Genomic DNA, 18,653 nt, shown 5'->3' with positions numbered 1-18,653 from the left:
CCTGGCCAAGATCTGTAAATTCAGCACTCATATGGCACTGTCCTAAATGTAACAGTTGTTCATTAAAATCAAGTTCTTTCATTTATGTTCATTCTCCCCCCTCTTGTGGTTCATTATAAAATCACAATTATTGCTTTCAGAAATCTTGCATAGTTGGGCTTTCATGTGGAAAGGGTAGAAAAGGATCCACAAAATCTAACCAGGCAATGCTGCTAGTAAACTCAACAAATTGCAAATATAGTAAATAATGAGATATAAACTCAGGGTAATTCTCACTGCTAATTTCAATGTTCTCTGTAAACCCTGATTGAAAGCAAATATTGCCACAAATGATATGGGATACATTTCAGACAGATTTACCATAACTGTTAATTGGATATCATGTGCTATTTTCTGGGGAAGTTTTTAGGACTGGCGCCTTCAATCATTTATTGTCTTACTAGCTTAACATGTTGCAGCTATAATGTCTTCAGCCAGATCTTCAGCTTGTATAAGCAGATGTAGTACTAAAATACTATGAACTTGTGCCAGGTGGCCTGCCAGCTCCCTTGCGCAGGCAATGTTTTTCATTTCTTGCATACAGGTATGTTTTCCCAAGCAGACTGAGCACCCTGACCTGACTCAGTAAAGTGTGATTATGAAAAGTACTAACTGAAAATATACAAACAATTTATGTACAGATCTTGGACATTCAAAGGCCTGCAGAAAGAGTAGGTTTTAGCCATGAAAATAAATAGAAATGGATGTGGGTATGCTTACAGACTTAGGGAATCTCTGTTCACTTAAAAATGTGTTACTTGTGTCATGATAAATCTAGAGGAACTTGTGAGCAGCAGGCAAGATAAATAAGACTGATGGACTGATAGAAACTTGTCAGTCTAGCAAATCAGAGAGACAGTGCAGGAAAGTCAACATGTACTAACAAAATTTGATTTGAGGATTAAAACTTATTAATAAAGTCAGAAAACTCTCAGAGTTTCTCACCATAATGCTAACTGACAGCCAAGCAGTTGCAATTTTGTAGTAGGTATGTTAGACTATCACACTTCTTATCTCTTTAGCCAGACAGTCTCATAACCAGAGCACACTGCTGAAGTGAAACAACTCCCAGTACTAGAAAAGCTGCTATGACTGTGGATCTCCTTTGATTCACAGGACCTGACTGAAGGATGCAGGAATAGAGTATTACAACAGGTCATATGCTCACAGGTGTAAAAAAATCAACATAAAAACTCCACATATCTGCAACTTTCAGAATTAGAGGTAAGAATGGTAGTAGGCTTCCAATTTGATGAATGACAGCAGATGGTTTCTTTTTGTCATACCATAATCATAAATCTCCGTAACAGTAGAAAATCTGTAAGGACAGTTTGGTGGAAAGCTTTACAGAAAGTTTCTCACAGATTAGACAATTTTTAACAAAAAGGAAATAATGGGTGAAAAAAAAAAAACAAAACAAAAAAAAAAATCCCCAACAACAAACAGGCATAATAATGTGAACCAGCTCTTTGGATTTTAAGGATTAAAGATTAGGCATAGACTGTTAACAATGAGATAATGTGCAATGCCACACAGGTAACCCTGGAAAATATACCTCAAGGGTATACCTGAAAGCCAATTTATTGCCTACATCTTCCTTGTCCCAGAGGGAATTATTAACTCCGGTTCATAGTAGTAAAATTTTAGGAAACCCTGACCCCCAGCTGATCCCAGCAGTCCAGTCAGAGGGTTTTTTGTGCAAGAGGGATTGACTCATCTTCTGCAATCCCATCCCCCTTTCCCTACTCTCTGTACACTACCACAGAGGGGAGAGAGGAAGCAGATGTATAACCCTGCTGCTCCTGCAGGCTGAGTCCCAAGGCCTGAGTAACCTATATCAGGATGCAAGAAAAAGCCTTCACGCTCTTACTGGGCATGCCATACGCATTGCAATCTAGCCCCAAGAAATCAAGAGATAAAAGTTAGAACATGTTTTAAATGGATCTGAGTGAAGAATTTTTACTGAATTCATTTTATGATGGATGAGTTTCTTTCCTTCTTTCCACAAAATGTGGGGAGCAGGTTGCAAGTCACTTCACATATCCCTTCCTCGTTGATTTTTTTTTTTTTTTTTAAGGTAAGGGGTGTCAACTCCAAGCACAAACTCACTGTTCAATTGCAGTTGGCCCTGTAAATCACTTAATATTGTTACCATCCTCCAATCTAATGAACATAACTCATGGAATCAGCTTTGTGGTACATAGGCTTACAGAAAGCACATTAGAAATTCACTTTTCATAGTATTCCTGTGTGAGCTGAACATTTATTTTCTGCCAACAGTTACGCAATTAAAGTTTAATAATGCTATGAGTGCGCGCAGGAAATGACACCAAAAGCAACCCCAAGATGGCTGAAGATTTGCTTCCAAATTTGCACAAATATAAGCAGAAATTGTTTCTGCATTATTCATCCAATTTTAGACATAAAACTGAATATGTCTTGCTAGCAGCCTTGGAAACATATGAGGAAGTGTTTTAAAATTCCAGTAGATGTCACCACTCCTCCCCCAGCAAGTCCTTAAGTACATCTAAAAGAAGCTTTTGAAAACTCAGTTTGCACTACTTCATGAGTTGAGAAAGCAGTCTCATTTTGCTGTGGGTTACATCTATGTGTTTTGACACAAAGAGAATATAACCACTTTTCTAGTATGTGTCAATAAATTAATGAGCTTATAGAGCTCATGCCACTATTGTAAACCAAACCACATGCAGACTAGCTGTCAATTGTGACATCATTGTTAATACAAAACGGAATTAGTGTTGTATTACTTTTTCCTATGTCATTTGATATTTCATAAATATCAAAGTTTTCAGAGATACTTAGATTATAACTATAGCCCTGATTGTGACTGCAGTTGGTTTTCTAGCTATAGCGTTCATATCCAGTTGCTGCAACATTTGCTTGCTTTAGTTTCCCAAGTTCAAACAAGCCTCAGTAGTGTCTCCTTCCTGAACACTTGGGTACAATTCTTTTCAACTTTCACTTGCTGTTACATGAAAACGAGACCTCTGGTTTCGATTTACCTGGTTTTCATGGCTACATTTTTCTCCACACTGTGGAAGAAGGCTCATAATCCCTCTGGTCAGTTACATCCAGACAGGGATTCCTGGTACTTTCTCTTCCCAATTGCACACTTAGTCCCTCTGGGAGCATATATTCTTAAACTAATATCAGATTAAATTCAAGGCCATCTAAAATCCAGATCTTTAATTAAGGAGACACATCATCAATGGTTATTTATTTGCTTATACTGACATTGACATCTGACAGCTGTAGCATCATTCATTGTTCTCTATAAAATTAATAACTTCCCATCACTTCTTTTGCATCATAGAGAAAAAGCAAACACACCCAAAAATACTTACTGGTCTCTTTTAAAAGAAACTCAAATCCATCAGAACATGATAATATATAAAATAAACTTAAGAAAAACTTAACTTGCTACAGAAAATTGTAGTCTAAACTACATTTTCTGAACAATTTAATATTATTTTGCTTTAGAGACAAATTTTACTTTGGAGTGAGTTTTGGGGGTTTGGGTTTTTGTTGGATTTTTGTTGGTGGTGGTGGTTGTTTGTTTTAGAATATTGGAAGATAAAATTAATCCTTGACAATTCCCAGGGCAAGAAAATGTTTCTGTGCTTTGGTTTGTTCTTTTTTTTTAATGTGACCAGATGGCCCCAAGAGAAGCTGACTTTCTGTCTGCATTCATCACTAAATGTAGCCCTTAACACTTGGAAAATAGTTGGGAGGCATAGCAGTGCATAGTGTTCATATATTTCTGATGAGTTCAACAGTATTTTAAAGACATCAGAAAGGTTCATTTGCAGGTCTGTAGATGACAATCTTATTCAGATTTCAACCAGATTAAAAAAACAAACTGACTGGAGACATTACACATGTAAGGAAAATTGGTGCTTAAATATTTTAGGAAGTGAGATAAGATTCAAATGCATCACTAACGCTTGTAAAAATGTCCTTATTCATGAGACTGGGTCACCTGAATGAGTTGAAAAACTATCAAACAGTTTCTAAGAATATTTAAAACATTATTGTTTGAATTTCTTTCCCACCCAGCTGTAAAGGGGCCTCTAAATTACTGTTTTGTCAATGGGATTTGTAGAACAGCAGGCAGAACTAAAATGAGACGGAACAATAGCAACACTGTACTCCTTCAGAGAAAAGAAGTGCAGACTATGGTAAAACCTTGGGCTGCTGCATGAGGATTACCTCCTTTCAGAAGATCCTTTTGATTTCATTCTGCTTTATTTTAAATCGAACTTTTATGTTTAGCTTCTAAAATTGCTTCCTTGTTTAAAAATAAGTTAATATTGGAAAAACAAAACAAACCCTAATTTTTTTATTTGAACAGTTAAATGCAGTTATTGACTTGACTAAAAGTGTGTGACTGGAGGAGAATAACATGAGCCACTGTCCCTGACAAAATTATTTAATATATAACATAAGAATTCCAGAAAAAGGCTCAGTGTTAATAAAATAATGCTGTCTGTACACAGAATAAATATATTTGTTTTGTGGCCAGTTTGATTATATATTAGATATGTGGTGAGCTTTCTAGATTTCAGAAAAGCCTGTCATGAGCTAACAAATAGTAAAGAAGATGGTCCTTCAGTGGATAAGTTACAAATAAAGCAGAGAAAAAGAGGTATGCAGACAAAATCAGAATTATCCACAGGGCTGCAGCTCTCAGCTGTCCTGATGTCAACAGAAAGAAGCTACCACTCAAGAGGTTTTTTTGAAAGAGTAAACAAGTCCACATGGTACTGAATGAGGCCCAGAGACACGTGAACTCATTAGGAGCCATGGACCATTCTCCAAATGAAGACTTGGTCGAATCTTCAACAGGAGAAACCACTTCCACTTGATTTATTTCATGCACTGCCTGGTCCTTGGCCTCCTATATGAAACAGACCTTCAGTTTGTGAGCAATCATGTTCACATCTTTGTTGGTGACATGGACACTGGGATTAAGTGCACCCTCAGCAAGTCTGCTGATGACAGTAGGCTGTGTGGTTCAGTTGATACACTGGAGGGAAGAGATGGCATGCAGAGGGATCTTGACACACTTGTGAAGTGGGCTGATGCCAACCTCATGAAGTTGAACCAAGCCAAGAGCAAGGTCCTACACCTGGGTCGGGGCAATCCCAGGCACAGCTACAGGTTGGGCAAAGAAGAGATTCAGTGTTGGGTGATGAGAAACTCAACATTAGTGACCTTCAATGTGTGCTTGCAGTCCGGTCAACTGTATCTGAGCTGCTTATTAAAAGAAGTGTGACCTGCAGGTCACAGGAGGTGATCCTGCTCTTGTGAGACCCTACTTGGAGTACAGTGTATAGTTCTAGTGTCTTCAACATAAATACATGGAGCTGTTGGAGAAAGTCCAGAGGAGGGCCACGAGCATAAGGGGGTGTCCCATATGAAGACAGGCTGAGAAAACTGGGGCTGATCAACCTGGAGAAGAGAAGGCTACAAGATCTCATAGCAACCTTCCAGTATGTAAAGGAGGACTACAAGGATGCTGAAGAGGGATACTTCATCATGGACTGTAGTGATAGGACAAGGGGTAATGGTTTTAAACTTAAACAGGGTAAATTTAAGTTAGATATAAGGAAGAAGTTCTTTAGTGTGAGGAGGTGAGGCACTGGAATGGGTTGCCCAAAGAAGTGATAAATCATAGAATCATAGAATCATAGAATCATAGAATAGTCAGGGTTCGAAAGGACCTTAAGATCACCTAGTTCCAACCCCCCTGCCATGGGCAGGGACACCTCACACTAAACCATGTCACCCAAGGCTTTGTCCAACCTGGCCTTGAACACTGCCAGGGATGGAGCATTCACAACCTCCCTTGGCAACCCATTCCAGTGCCTCACCACCCTCACAGGAAAGAACTTCCTCCTTATATCCAATCTAAACTTCCCCTGTTTAAGTTTTAACCCGTTTTACCCCTTGTCCTGTCACTACAGTCCCTAATGAAGAGTCTTTCCCCAGCATCCCTATAGGCCCCCTTCAGATACTGGAAGGCTGCTACACAGCCTTCTCTTCTCCAGGCTGAACAGCCCCAGCTTTCTCAGCCTGTCTTCATACGGGAGGTGCTCCAGTCCCCTGATCATCCCCGTGGCCCCTTCTCTGGACTTGTTCCAACAGTTCCATGTCCTTTTTATGTTGAGGACACCAGAACTGCACACAATACTCCAGGTGAGGACTCACAAGACCAGAGTAAAGGGGCAGGATCACCTCCTTCGACCTGCTGGTCACATTCCTTTTGATGCAGCCCAGGATACGGTTGGCTTTCTGGGCTGCGAGCGCTCACTGAAGCCAACTCATGTTCATTTTCTCATCGACCAACACCCCCAAGTCCTTCTCCACAGGGCTGCTCTGAATCTCTTCTCTGCCCAACCTGTAGCTGTACCTGGGATTGCTCTGACCCAGGTGTAGAACCTTGCACTTGGCACGGTTAAACTTCATGAGGCTGGCATCAGCCCACCTCACAAGCACGTCAAGGTCCCTCTGGATGACCGGTCCCAACACCAATCCCTGAGGGACACCACTCGTTACTGCCCTCCAGCTGGACATTGAGCCATTGACCACAACTCTTTGTGTGCGGCCATCCAGCCAGTTCTTTATCCACCGAGTGGTCCATCCATCAAATTGATGTTGCTCCAATTTAGAGACAAGGATGTCGTGTGGGACAGTGTCAAATGCTTTACACAAGTCCAGGTAGATGACGTCAACTGCTCTACCCCTGTCCATCAGTTCTGTAGCCCCATCATAGAAGTCTACCAGATTGGTCAGGCAGGATTTCCCCTTAGTGAAGCCATGCTGGCTGTCACCAAGCACCTTGTTGTTTTTCATGTGCCTTAGCATGCCTTCCAGGAGAATCTGCTCCAAGATTTTGCCAGGCACAGAGGTGAGACTGACTGGTCTGTAGTTCCCTGGCTCATCCATTTTCCCCTTCTTGAACATGGGGGTTATATTTCCCTTTTCCAGTCATCGGGAACTTCACCTGACAGCCATGATTTTTCAAATATGATGGACAGCGTCTTAACAACTTCATTCACCAGCTGCTTCAGGACCTGTGGATGGATTTCATCAGGACCCATGGACGTTCAGGTTTTTGAGATGGTTTTGAACCAGATCCTCTCCTACTGTGTGCCCAAGGTCTTCATTCTCACAGTCCCTGCATCTGCTTTCTAAGACTTGGGTGGTTTGGTAAGAGCCTTTGCCAGTGAAGACCGAGGCAAAGAAGTCATTAAGAACCTCAGCCTTCTCCAAATCCAGGGTAGCCAGTTTCCCCAATAGCTTCTGGAGGGGGCCTATGTTGTCCCTAGTCTGTTTTTTATTTGCTATGTACCTGTAGAATCCTTTCCCGTTATCCTTAACATCCCTAGCCAAGTTTAATTCTAACTGGGACTTAGCTTTCCTAACCTGGTCCCTAGCTTCCCGAACAACATCCCTGTATTCTTCCCAGGCTACCTATCCTTGCTTCCACCTTTTATAAGCCTCTTTTTCCTTTGAATTTTCCTCAGGAACTCCTTATCCATCCAAGGAGGTCTCCTGGCCCTCCTGCTGCACTTCCTTCTAAGTTAGGATGCTCCTGAGCTTGGAGCAGGTGATCCTTGAATATCAACCAACAGTCTGGGCCCCCCTGACCTCTAAGGAGGTTCCTGAAGAGGCCAAAGTCTGCTCTCTTGAAGTCCAGGGCAGTGAGCTTGCTGCACGCTCTTCTCACTGTCCTGAGGATCTCAAAAACATGATCGCTGCAACCAAAGCTGCCCTGGAGTGTCACATTCCCAACAAGCCCTTCCCTGTTGGTGAGCACGAGGTCAAGCATGGCACCTCTCCTTGTCAGCTCCTCTATTCCTTGCAGAAGGAAATTGTCTTCCACACAATCAAGGAACCTCCTGGATTGCTTGTGCCGGGTCGTACCATCCTTCCAACAGGTATCAGGGTGGTTGAAGTCCCCCATGAGAACAAGGGCCTGTGAGCATGAGGCTTTTCCTATCTGTCTATGGAGTGCTTCATCCGCAGGTTCTCCTTGATCAGGCGGTCTGTAACAGATGCCCACAGTAATGTCTCCCATAGCTATATTCCCTTTAACCCTGACCCACAAACTCTCTGTGGACTGCTCTCCTGTCCCCAGACAGAGTTGCATACTCTCCAGCCTATCCCTAACATAAAGGGCAACTCCCCCTCCCCACCTGCCAGGCCTGTCCTTCCTAAAGAGCCTGTAACTTTCCATTCCAACACTCCAGTCATAGGAGCCATCCCACCATGTTTCTGTGATGCCTATTATATCATACCCCCGTAGACGTGCACACATCTCTAATTCCTCTTGTTTGTTCCCCATGCTACAGGCATTTGTATAGAGGCATCTGAGCCGAGCTCCAACTGAAGCCGGCTCATTGGCTGGAGCAGCTGGGATATCTCTACATTGCTCCAAGCATTTATTATAGGTTCTGGCAACTGACTGGGTGTGTTGGGATGGAATGATGCTCCCCTCCCCCAGCGCATCTAGTTTAAAGCCTCCTTGACCAGTCTGGCAAGCCTCCTACCAAAACTGCTCTTTCCCTTCTTTATCAGACCAGCTCCACCAGCCCCCAGCAGACCTGGCCTTCAAACTTGGGTCCCGTGTTCAAGACGCCCAAACCCCTGACTATGACACCACCCTTTTAACCAGTTATTAAACTGGCCAATCCTGCTAGCTTTTTTTAGGTCCTCCCCTGTACCCTGGAGAATTGATGAAAAGACCACCTGAGCTCCAGAGCCCCTAACCACCTCCCCCAGGGCTCTGTAGTCCTTCTTTATGTTCCCCAGGCTACTACTGTCTTTGTCCCTAGCACCCACATGTATCACCAGGAGTGGGTAGTAGTCCGTGGGACTTACTAGAGCAGGCAGCCTCTCTGCCACATCCCTGATCCGTGCCCCCGCTAGGCAACACACCTCCCTTGAGACGGGGTCTGGCCGGCAGACGAGTGCTTCTGTCCCTTTCAGTGTAGAGTCCCCTACTACTGCGACCCGCTGCTTTTTCCTGGCAGCACCAGTAATCTTCTTTACCAGTGCATCAGCCGGCTGTTTCTGGTGCAAGTGAGTTTCCTCCACAGCCCCCAGCAGGACAGCAAAGCGGGTCTGCTTGGGGACAACAGATTTAGGAGGAAGCCCCTTGCTTTTAATTGTCCTCTTCCTCCTTTTTTTGTTGTGGGTTTTTTTTTTTTGTTACTAATTCCCAGCTTCCTGGTTTAACAGCCTCCTTCTTTCCTCCATGAGCTACAGGGGAAGCTTGAGGCCCCTGCATAGTCTGGGCCTGGAGCAAGCATTTCTGCTTCCTCTCAACAAACGCTCCATCTCTGGCAGTGTTCAAGGCCAGGTTGGACGGAGCTTTTGCAGACATGATCTAGGGTGAGGCGTCTCTGCCCAGGGGGGTTGGAACTAGATGATCTTAATGTCCTTTCCAACCCAAACCGTTCTATGATTTTATGATTCTCACCTGTTTGGTAAAATCTTATGCAAAGGCAGATTACCTGGAAGTGCTGAGAGCCACTGGCCAGTGAAGTTGTTTCAGGACCTTAAAACAGTTTGTAACTGAAAAGTTTAGTCCACTAGTGCCAACCGTACGTTTTAGAGGAATTGCTAAGCTGAAATTTATTTAAATAAATACTTCATACTTCTAAAATCTTTACTTAGTAGCAGCTATATTTTATTCTGATTACAGCTAAGACCCAGAAATAGTTTTATATTATAAAACATAGCTTCAAAATCATTATAAAATATATAGCTTGTCTATTGACACTCACCAGAAAATGACCTGGTGTCATTTTTTAATGCAGCAAGACCCTAGAAAACAAAGCAATGGTTAAAGAATTTTTAAATGATTTTTATTTTGGCTCTCTCTAAACTAGTTTTTCTCTTCTAGTTAGATTTTTCAAATAATAGTGAAAGTCCATTTGTGTTGATTTTGATGGAAACATTTTAATTAATAATATTTAAACATTTTTAAATATTTAGACATTTTTAAAGAAAAATAAATCCATGTTTCTTTAGTGAAAGAAGTTCTACCTCAAATGTACTTAAAGTCTGAGATCCTGATATCAATAACACTTCTGAACCAAAATTCAGCTGCCTTTTCAATTATTGTTCCTATCAATTTACAACATTTAAATCAGAATTAAAATAGCTAAAATATCCCCCCTCCCCTCCCCCCTTTTTTTTGTCTTCTTCTGCTTGTGAAACTCAGAGAGGAAGTAAACTAATAGGTGCCATTTTCCAAATTAAGTTAGAGGTTTTATTGATTGAGGCAATTCTACATACAATATTTTGGTTATATGAATTTTCTCCTGCTTTTTCACATCCTCTCAAGGTCCTAGTAAACAGACTTATTCTTCTTTCACCAAGAATATTTTACGTTATTGACAAAGCAACATTATTCTCCTTTCCACTATTAATAAATTCATGGTGCATTAATATCTTTCTTCTTCTCACCATAATTCCACTACATTTTCTGGTTTCATTGTTAACAGGATAATGCATAGTTAATGTATCATTAGTATATAGTCCATTTAATGCTTCACAGATCATTCACATTTAAACATTGATAACTGGAAGGAAAAAAACCCAGATGAACTGAAGTTCTTACTCTTCAACTAAAACCAGATGAATTTATCTGCTCTATCTAGCAGTGTGATGAAGTAAAAGAGAACCAATCCACTCATAAAAACTATAGACATGTAATGAACACTACAGAGAAAATCTAAATTTCTGATTTACAAGGCTACCACTACAGAAGTCGCATGTGAACTTTCCTCTGAAGGCTTTAGTGGACTTGTATGGAAGCTCAAACTAAATTAATAGATGGATTTTAGCCTATAAAGAAAGATTAGCAACAAATAAGTCCTTTATGATGAATAAAACCCAAAACTCTGTCATTAGAAAAATATCTCAGATCTGGGGCATTTTTTATTGATACTCATAATGAGAAAAATGAACAAATTACGAAGGTTACGAATGGATAAATTAAGAAGGCAAAACTTCAATTGAGTATGAGAAGCAACAAAAGTATTGTCACATGAAAGGGGCATTCAGATGAGCTTGCAAACAATAGATGTATCAGTGGAAAAAATGTTTGAATTCAGCTGTTCTTTCTGAATGAACACTGCAGCTGAAAATGTCCTTAGACACAAAAGAGAACTGTCTCAGTTAAAACCATGTCAGATTCGTAACTGCAAAACAAGCTAAAAAGGCATTTCCACACAAGGAATATCATAGGGTCACAAACACAAAGAACATGTTGATACCACCAAAGGAGCTGGTCTTTGTATCAGCTTTTATTTTTAATATATTATATTTAAGTGGTCTCAAATAAAATGAGAGATCTTAGAAAACTTAGTATCATACAAAAAGATGTAAAAGCCACTCTACCCCTGTAGTTTTTAATCTACATAAGAGGTGCAATTAAAATAGAGTAGAAACAGTTCATGCACATTCATCTGATCTTTGTAGCAGCGTCCAGAAATTCCATGTGAGTGCATTGATCAGCATATACCGGATTTGTCTATGACCATAACACATTTTTTCCTATGACTTTGAAACGGAACATCCTCATGCAACTTTTCAGTTATCTACTTTACTAAGAAGCTGTTTAATCAGACCCTTGTTTCAGTATGTTCATATGCAGGAATGCATTTCTAAAGAGAAATCTCTCAGGTTTTTCAAATCTTGGCTTTGTATCTGTTCATCAGCCATTTTTCAGCCATTTTTCAAGCTATTCCTTGTCTTACAACACTGGCAAACAGGAGTTATCCTCTACTGCATACCAAACAAGAATATAATGTCTCAGTAATTTTAGAGGGAGAGTCAGAGATTGCAAAAATTTTGTTTGTTGGGAATAGTATTTCATCTGTAAACGGCACATGAAAGTCCAGCTGAAAAAGTACCTTCGTTTTATCTGCAGGCTGGGTCTAGAATTCATTTTACATGAGCTGAATTAGTATTTAGATGCTGAGTTATTTAGACAACTCCTCCAAACAAAACATCAGCACTCTTTTCCATAACCACTGAAAAAAAAAAGGTAGCTGTCGTGGTTTAAACCCAGTCAGGTAACTTGTTCACTCACTCCCAGTGAGTGGTGCCAAGCTGACAACAATCAAGGTCCGTGTTCGTCTCCCCCCCCCTCCCTCCACCGGGGCTCTCCCCTTCCCCGCTCCCGGAGGAACGGGGAGGAGGATCGAGAGAGTGCAACTCCTACGGGTTGAGACAAGAACAGTCCAGCAACAAATCACCACCGCTACTATCAGCTAAAACAATGATAAGGGAAAATAACAAGGGAAGAGAATACGATACCACCGGCCAAGAAAACGAGTTCCACCCGGAAGCTCCTGTCCTTCCGGGTAACTCCCAGTTACCCCCCACCCCGGGCATGACGTGCTGTGGTATGGAATACCTCCCCGGCTAGCCCGGGTCAGGCGCCCCGTCTCTGCTTCCTCACAGCTTCCCCTCCTCCCTGGCAGAGCATGAGCCTCACAGAGTCCTTGGTCAGGGTAAACATCACTTAGCAACAACCGAAAACATCGGCTTCACCAACGCTGTTCTCAAAACTAGAAGTCAAAACACAGCACTGCACCAGCTAACACAAAGGAAAAAACATGACTGCTACTGCTGAACCCAGGACATTATCCACCCCTTATTCCATACCATTCACGTCGTGCTCAGATCCCACATTTTCAATACACCATCGCTCTCCCACATATATACATCCATATACATACAGACCAAGAGGAAAAAAAATCATTTTCTTAGTGCATGGACCAATCCCTATAATGCTGCCGAGTCCATTCGGTCCATGATGTTCCAAGTTCATTCTCTGTTGGGATGATGGCTGGAGGGAAGTCAGGGCCAGTCGCTGGTGACCTGGAGACATCTAGTTGATGGGCTATAAAAGCATTACACAGCAGGCAACAGCATACAATTGAGTTCACTGGCTGTTTTCCCCTAAAATCAAATCCCCTTGAGGTATACATCGGACTTCCCCATCTTCCCGCATTACCCACCAAGTATATCCAGGTCCCTGAGCAAAAGCAATCCCACGAGTGGGTTTGCCTTTACCTGAAGCAGGAATAACCCAGACTGTCTTCCCCAGCAAATTCTTCATATGCACCACGGGAACTTTGTCCCCCTCTACAATATGTAAAAGTTCTGACTGGGCTGGGCCGGCCCTGTTGGCAGATCCTCTGGTGTTGACCAACCAGGTGGCCTTTGGTAAATGTGTATCCCAATGCTTGAAAGTTCCCCCACCCATCGCTCTCAGTGTAGTTTTTAACAGCCCATTGTACCGTTCGATTTTCCCAGAGGCTGGTGCATGGTAGGGGATGTGATATACCCACTCAATGCCATGCTCTTTGGCCCAAATATCTATAAGGTTATTCCGGAAATGAGTCCCATTGTCTGACTCAATTCTCTCTGGGGTGCCGTGTCGCCACAAAATCTGTTTCTCAAGGCCCAGGATGGTGTTCCGGGCAGTGGCATGGGGCACAGCGTATGTTTCCAGCCACCCGGTGGTTGCTTCCACCATGGTAAGCACATGGCGCTTGCCTTGGCGGGTTGGTGGCAGTGTGATATAGTCAATCTGCCAGGCCTCCCCATATTTATACTTCAACCATCGTCCTCCATACCAAAGAGGCTTTAACCGCTTGGCTTGTTTAATTGCAGCACATGTTTCACACTCATGAATAACCTGGGCAATAGTGTCTATTGTTAAGTCCACCCCTCGGTCACGGGCCCATCTATATGTTGCATCTCTGCCCTGATGGCCTGAAGTGTCATGGGCCCACCGGGCCAAAAATAATTCACCTTTATGTTGCCAATCTAAGTCCATCTGAGCCACTTCAATCTTAGCCGCTTTATCCACTTGTTGGTTGTTCTGGTGTTCCTCAGTGGCCCGACTCTTGGGTACATGGGCATCTACATGACGTACCTTCACCACCAGGTTCTGCACCCGGGCAGCAATATCTTTCCACAGTGCAGCAGCCCAGATGGGTTTACCTCTGCGTTGCCAGTTGCTCTGCTTCCATTGCTTCAACCACCCCCACAGGGCATTTGCCACCATCCATGAGTCAGTATAGAGATAAAGTACTGGCCACTTTCCTCGTTCAGCAATGTCCAGGGCCAGCTGGATGGCTTTCACCTCGGCAAATTGACTCGATTCACCCTCTCCTTCAGCAGTTTCTGCAACTTGTCGTCCAGGACTCCATACAGCTGCCTTCCATCTCCGATGCTTTCCCACAATACGGCAAGAGCCATCAGTAAACAAGGCATACTGCTTTTCACTTTCTGACAGTTTATTATATGGTGGGGCCTCTTCAGCACGCACCACCTCCTCCTCTGGTGACATTCCGAAATCTTTGCCCTCTGGCCAGTCCATGATGACTTCTAGAATGCCTGGACGACTGGGATTTCCTATTCGAGTTCGTTGTGTAATTAGTGCAGCCCATTTACTCCATGTAGCATCAGTTGCATGATGTGTAGAGGAGACCCTGCCTTTGAACATCCAGCCCAGCACGGGCAGCCGGGGTGCCAGGAGGAGCTGTGCTTCAGTGCCAATCACTTCCGAAGCAGCTCGAACCCCTTCATAGGCTGCCAGTATCTCTTTCTCAGTTGGGGTATAGCTGGCCTCAGATCCTTTGTATCCCCGACTCCAAAAGCCGAGGGGTCGACCTCGAGTCTCCCCTGGAGCTTTCTGCCAGAGGCTCCAGGTAGGACCGTTCTCCCCAGCTGCAGTGTACAGCACATTTTTTACATCTGGTCCGGTTCGGACTGGTCCAAGGGCTACTGCATGAACTATCTCGCGTTTAATTTGCTCAAAGGCTTGTTGCTGCTCAGGGCCCCATTTAAAATCATTCTTCTTCCGGGTCACATGATAGAGAGGGCTTACAATCGAACTGTAATTTGGGATGTGCATTCTCCAGAACCCCACTGCACCCAAGAAAGCTTGCGTTTCTTTCTTATTAGTTGGTGGAGACATTGCTGTTATCTTGTTGATCACATCTGTGGGGATCTGTCTACGTCCATCTTGCCATTTTATTCCCAAAAATTGTATCTCCTGTGCAGGTCCCTTGACCTTACTCCGTTTTATGGCAAAACCGGCTTTCAGCAGGATTTGGATTATTTTCCTCCCTTTCTCAAAGACTTCTTCCGCTGTATCGCCCCACACAATAATGTCATCAATGTATTGCAGGTGTTCTGGAGCTTGCCCCTGTTCCAGTGCAGTCTGGATCAGTCCATGGCAAATGGTAGGGCTGTGTTTCCACCCCTGGGGCAGTCGGTTCCAAGTGAACTGGACACCCCTCCAAGTAAAAGCAAACTGTGGCCTGCACTCTGCTGCCAAAGGAATGGAGAAAAATGCATTGGCAATATCAATCGTGGCATACCACTTGGCTGCTTTTGACTCTAGCTCATACTGAAGTTCTAGCATGTCCGGTACGGCAGCACTCAATGGTGGTGTGACTTCATTCAGGCCACGATAGTCTACTGTTAGTCTCCATTCTCCATTAGACTTTCGCACTGGCCATATGGGGCTATTGAAGGGTGAGCGGGTCCTGCTGATCACCCCCTGACTCTCCAGTCTACGGATCAGCTGATGGATGGGAATCAGGGAGTCTCGGTTGGTGCGATATTGCCGCCGGTGCACTGTTGTGGTCGCAATTGGCACTTGTTGTTCTTCAACTTTCAGCAACCCCACAGCAGAGGGATCTTCTGAGAGACCAGGCAAGGTGGACAGCTGCTCAATTTCCTCAGTCTCCAAAGCAGCAATACCAAAAGCCCACCGGTACCCTTTTGGGTCTTTGAAGTACCCTCTCTTGAGGTAGTCTATGCCGAGGATGCATGGAGCCTCTGGACCAGTCACAATAGGGTGCTTTTGCCACTCCCTCCCAGTCAGGCTGATTTCAGCCTCCAGCACAGTCAACTCTTGGGATCCTCCTGTTACTCCAGAAATATAGATGGGTTCCACCCCTTGACAGCTTGATGGCATCAGGGTACACTGTGCACCGGTATCTACTAGAGCCTTATACTTCTGTGGGACTGATGTGCCAGGCCATCTGATCCACACAGTCCAGTAAATCCGATTGTCCCCTACCTCCACCTGGCTGGAGGCAGGGCCCCTCTAATGGTCATCACAGCATTGGACACTTAAGTCGTGTTGAAAGGGATTATTCTTCGTTATCACAGGAGCTGGAGTAAAATCAGCTCTTCCACTCCATCTGGGAAACTGCTCACCAGAAACTGAAGCCGTAGCTCTCATGGGACGATCAGTCTTGGCCCTTGCTCCCCTCTTCAGTTCACTCACCCGTTCCTCCAAAGCTGAAGTAGGTTTTCCATCCCACTTTGTCATGTCTTCTCCGTGATCCAGCAGGTAAAACCATAGGGTACCCCGTGGCGTATACCTTCTGTATCTCCTCTCTTGAACAATAGGACGTCTTTTGTTAATAGCTGAGACGCGTGTTGGTACACGTGAGGAGCTGGATAAATCAGATACATCGTCCCTCAATTTGTCGAGGTCCTGGGACAGTTTTTTCACAGCTGAGATGATGGAAGGAGTGAGATTGTCTTCGAACTCTCGGAGTTTATGAACCATTTCATCCACTGTTAGTGGTACTATGTCATTCCAGGTCACTGTTGCCAATGAATGGGCATATGATGACGGTGCATTCCGTGTAAGTTTTCGCCACATGGGTCGTGTACATTCAACTTCATCTGGATCTATAGGTGTATCCCCGTTATTCGGCTTGATGTGATAGATCATCTCTACGATGGCCGATTCCCTCAGAGACTGGATGCCTTTGTCTATAGTAGTCCACTTGGCCGAACGACTCGTAACATCGTCCTTGTACGGAAACCTTTCTTTCACAGCTGCCAAGAGCCTCCTCCAAAGGCTGAGGGACTTTTTCTCTCTTGCAATTGCTTTGTCAATTCCCCCTTCTCTAGCAAGTGATCCCAGCTGCTTGGCTTCTGTACCTTCTAGTTCGTGACCATCGGCCCCATTGTCCCAGCATCGGAGTAACCAGGTGATGATGTGCTCCCCTGGTTGACGGGTAAAATCTTTTCGCATATTCCGCAGCTCGGTTGAGGTCCGAGGTCGAGAAGTTACCTCTTCTTCTTCTTCTTCGTCATGTGAGGATGACTCCTGATCAGATTCTGGACCGGGTGGTGAATTCATTGGTTCTTCATCTCGCTTCACCCTTTTTGCCTCCTTTTTGCTTGTTCTCTTGCGTACAGGGGCAACCGATATTGGTACGAATTGGTCCTCTGGTTTGGCTGCAGTGATTATCACTGTGGTTTGAGTAGCGACTGTACTTGTTGCTGGGGGTGGTGTAGCTACCGTGCTTGGAGCTGGGGTAACCGCGCTGTCTGTTGCAGTTGAAGTTTGAGCAGCTGCTGTACTTGCCACTGGGGTAGCTGCGCAGTTCATTGCAGCCAAAGTTTGAGTAGCGACTGTCGCTTTGCCCTCAAATCCGCCGACATTCTTTTCCTTTTGAAGGTGCTGGATAGTGTTGAACAAGGCCCTGTAAGCATAGGCCAAGCCCCAGCACGTTGCCGTGATTTGTCCATCTCTGGTATGGCCAGAATGACCACACACCTCATTTAAGTGTTTTACTAATTCTTCTGGATTTTGCAGTTGTTCGGTAGTGAAATTCCAAAATACTGGGGGGGCCCACTGACCTAGATACTTGCCCATACTATCCCACACACCCTGCCACTCATGGCTGTCCAGCCTCTGGGAAAATCTCTCGGTCCTCCTACATCGTCGTTTGACCCCAGACAAGACCCAAACCTGAATCTGCTTAACTCTTGAAATCAGTAGTGGGCAAAACACACTCTGTATGCGTGTTAGCATGGTGATTCCCATCACCATCAGCAAACAAGTCTCAAGAGCATTAAAAGGCCATTTAAAAAATTCGAAACTCTCAAATGTAAATGGTCTGGGGGGACGACTAGGAGGGTAAAAGGATGTCTCCTTCACAGGTTGAGCACCTGAGAAGGAGAAAAAAGATGTGTAATTGCTAAGCACCTCCATCATATACCTCCCAAAGTATAAAGGTGGTGACCACACTGGGAACATAAGCCAGATCAGTTTCATGATCAATGATTCTATTGTATTACAAGTCATTACCATAAAGTACAATGGGATAAAAACCTTAGCCCAAGCCCCACACTTGAAAAACACTAATACAGCCAATACCGGATGGACGTAAGATATGGTATACTGAAACTGTGAGATCAAGAGGAAAAACCTTGAGAGCCAATAAATCAGCATTGTGACGAGTGACTATCAATCCAGTCAGATCTGTTCTTATCTCAACCCCTCGTGCCCCACGTTGGGCGCCAAAAAAGAACTGTCGTGGTTTAAACCCAGTCAGGTAACTTGTTCACTCACTCCCAGTGAGTGGTGCCAAGCTGACAACAATCAAGGTCCGTGTTCGTCTCCCCCCCCCTCCCTGCACCGGGGCTCTCCCCTTCCCCGCTCCCGGAGGAACGGGGAGGAGGATCGAGAGAGTGCAACTCCTGCGGGTTGAGACAAGAACAGTCCAGCAACAAATCACCAC

Source organism: Pezoporus flaviventris, unplaced genomic scaffold (genome assembly GCF_033815535.1).
Source record: "Pezoporus flaviventris isolate CSIRO_AGI_PZ_B2104156 unplaced genomic scaffold, CSIRO_AGI_Pfla_v1 ptg000036l, whole genome shotgun sequence".
In the NCBI taxonomy this organism is placed as follows: Eukaryota; Metazoa; Chordata; class Aves; order Psittaciformes; family Psittacidae; genus Pezoporus; species Pezoporus flaviventris.
Note: the sequence above shows the minus strand (reverse complement) of the source record.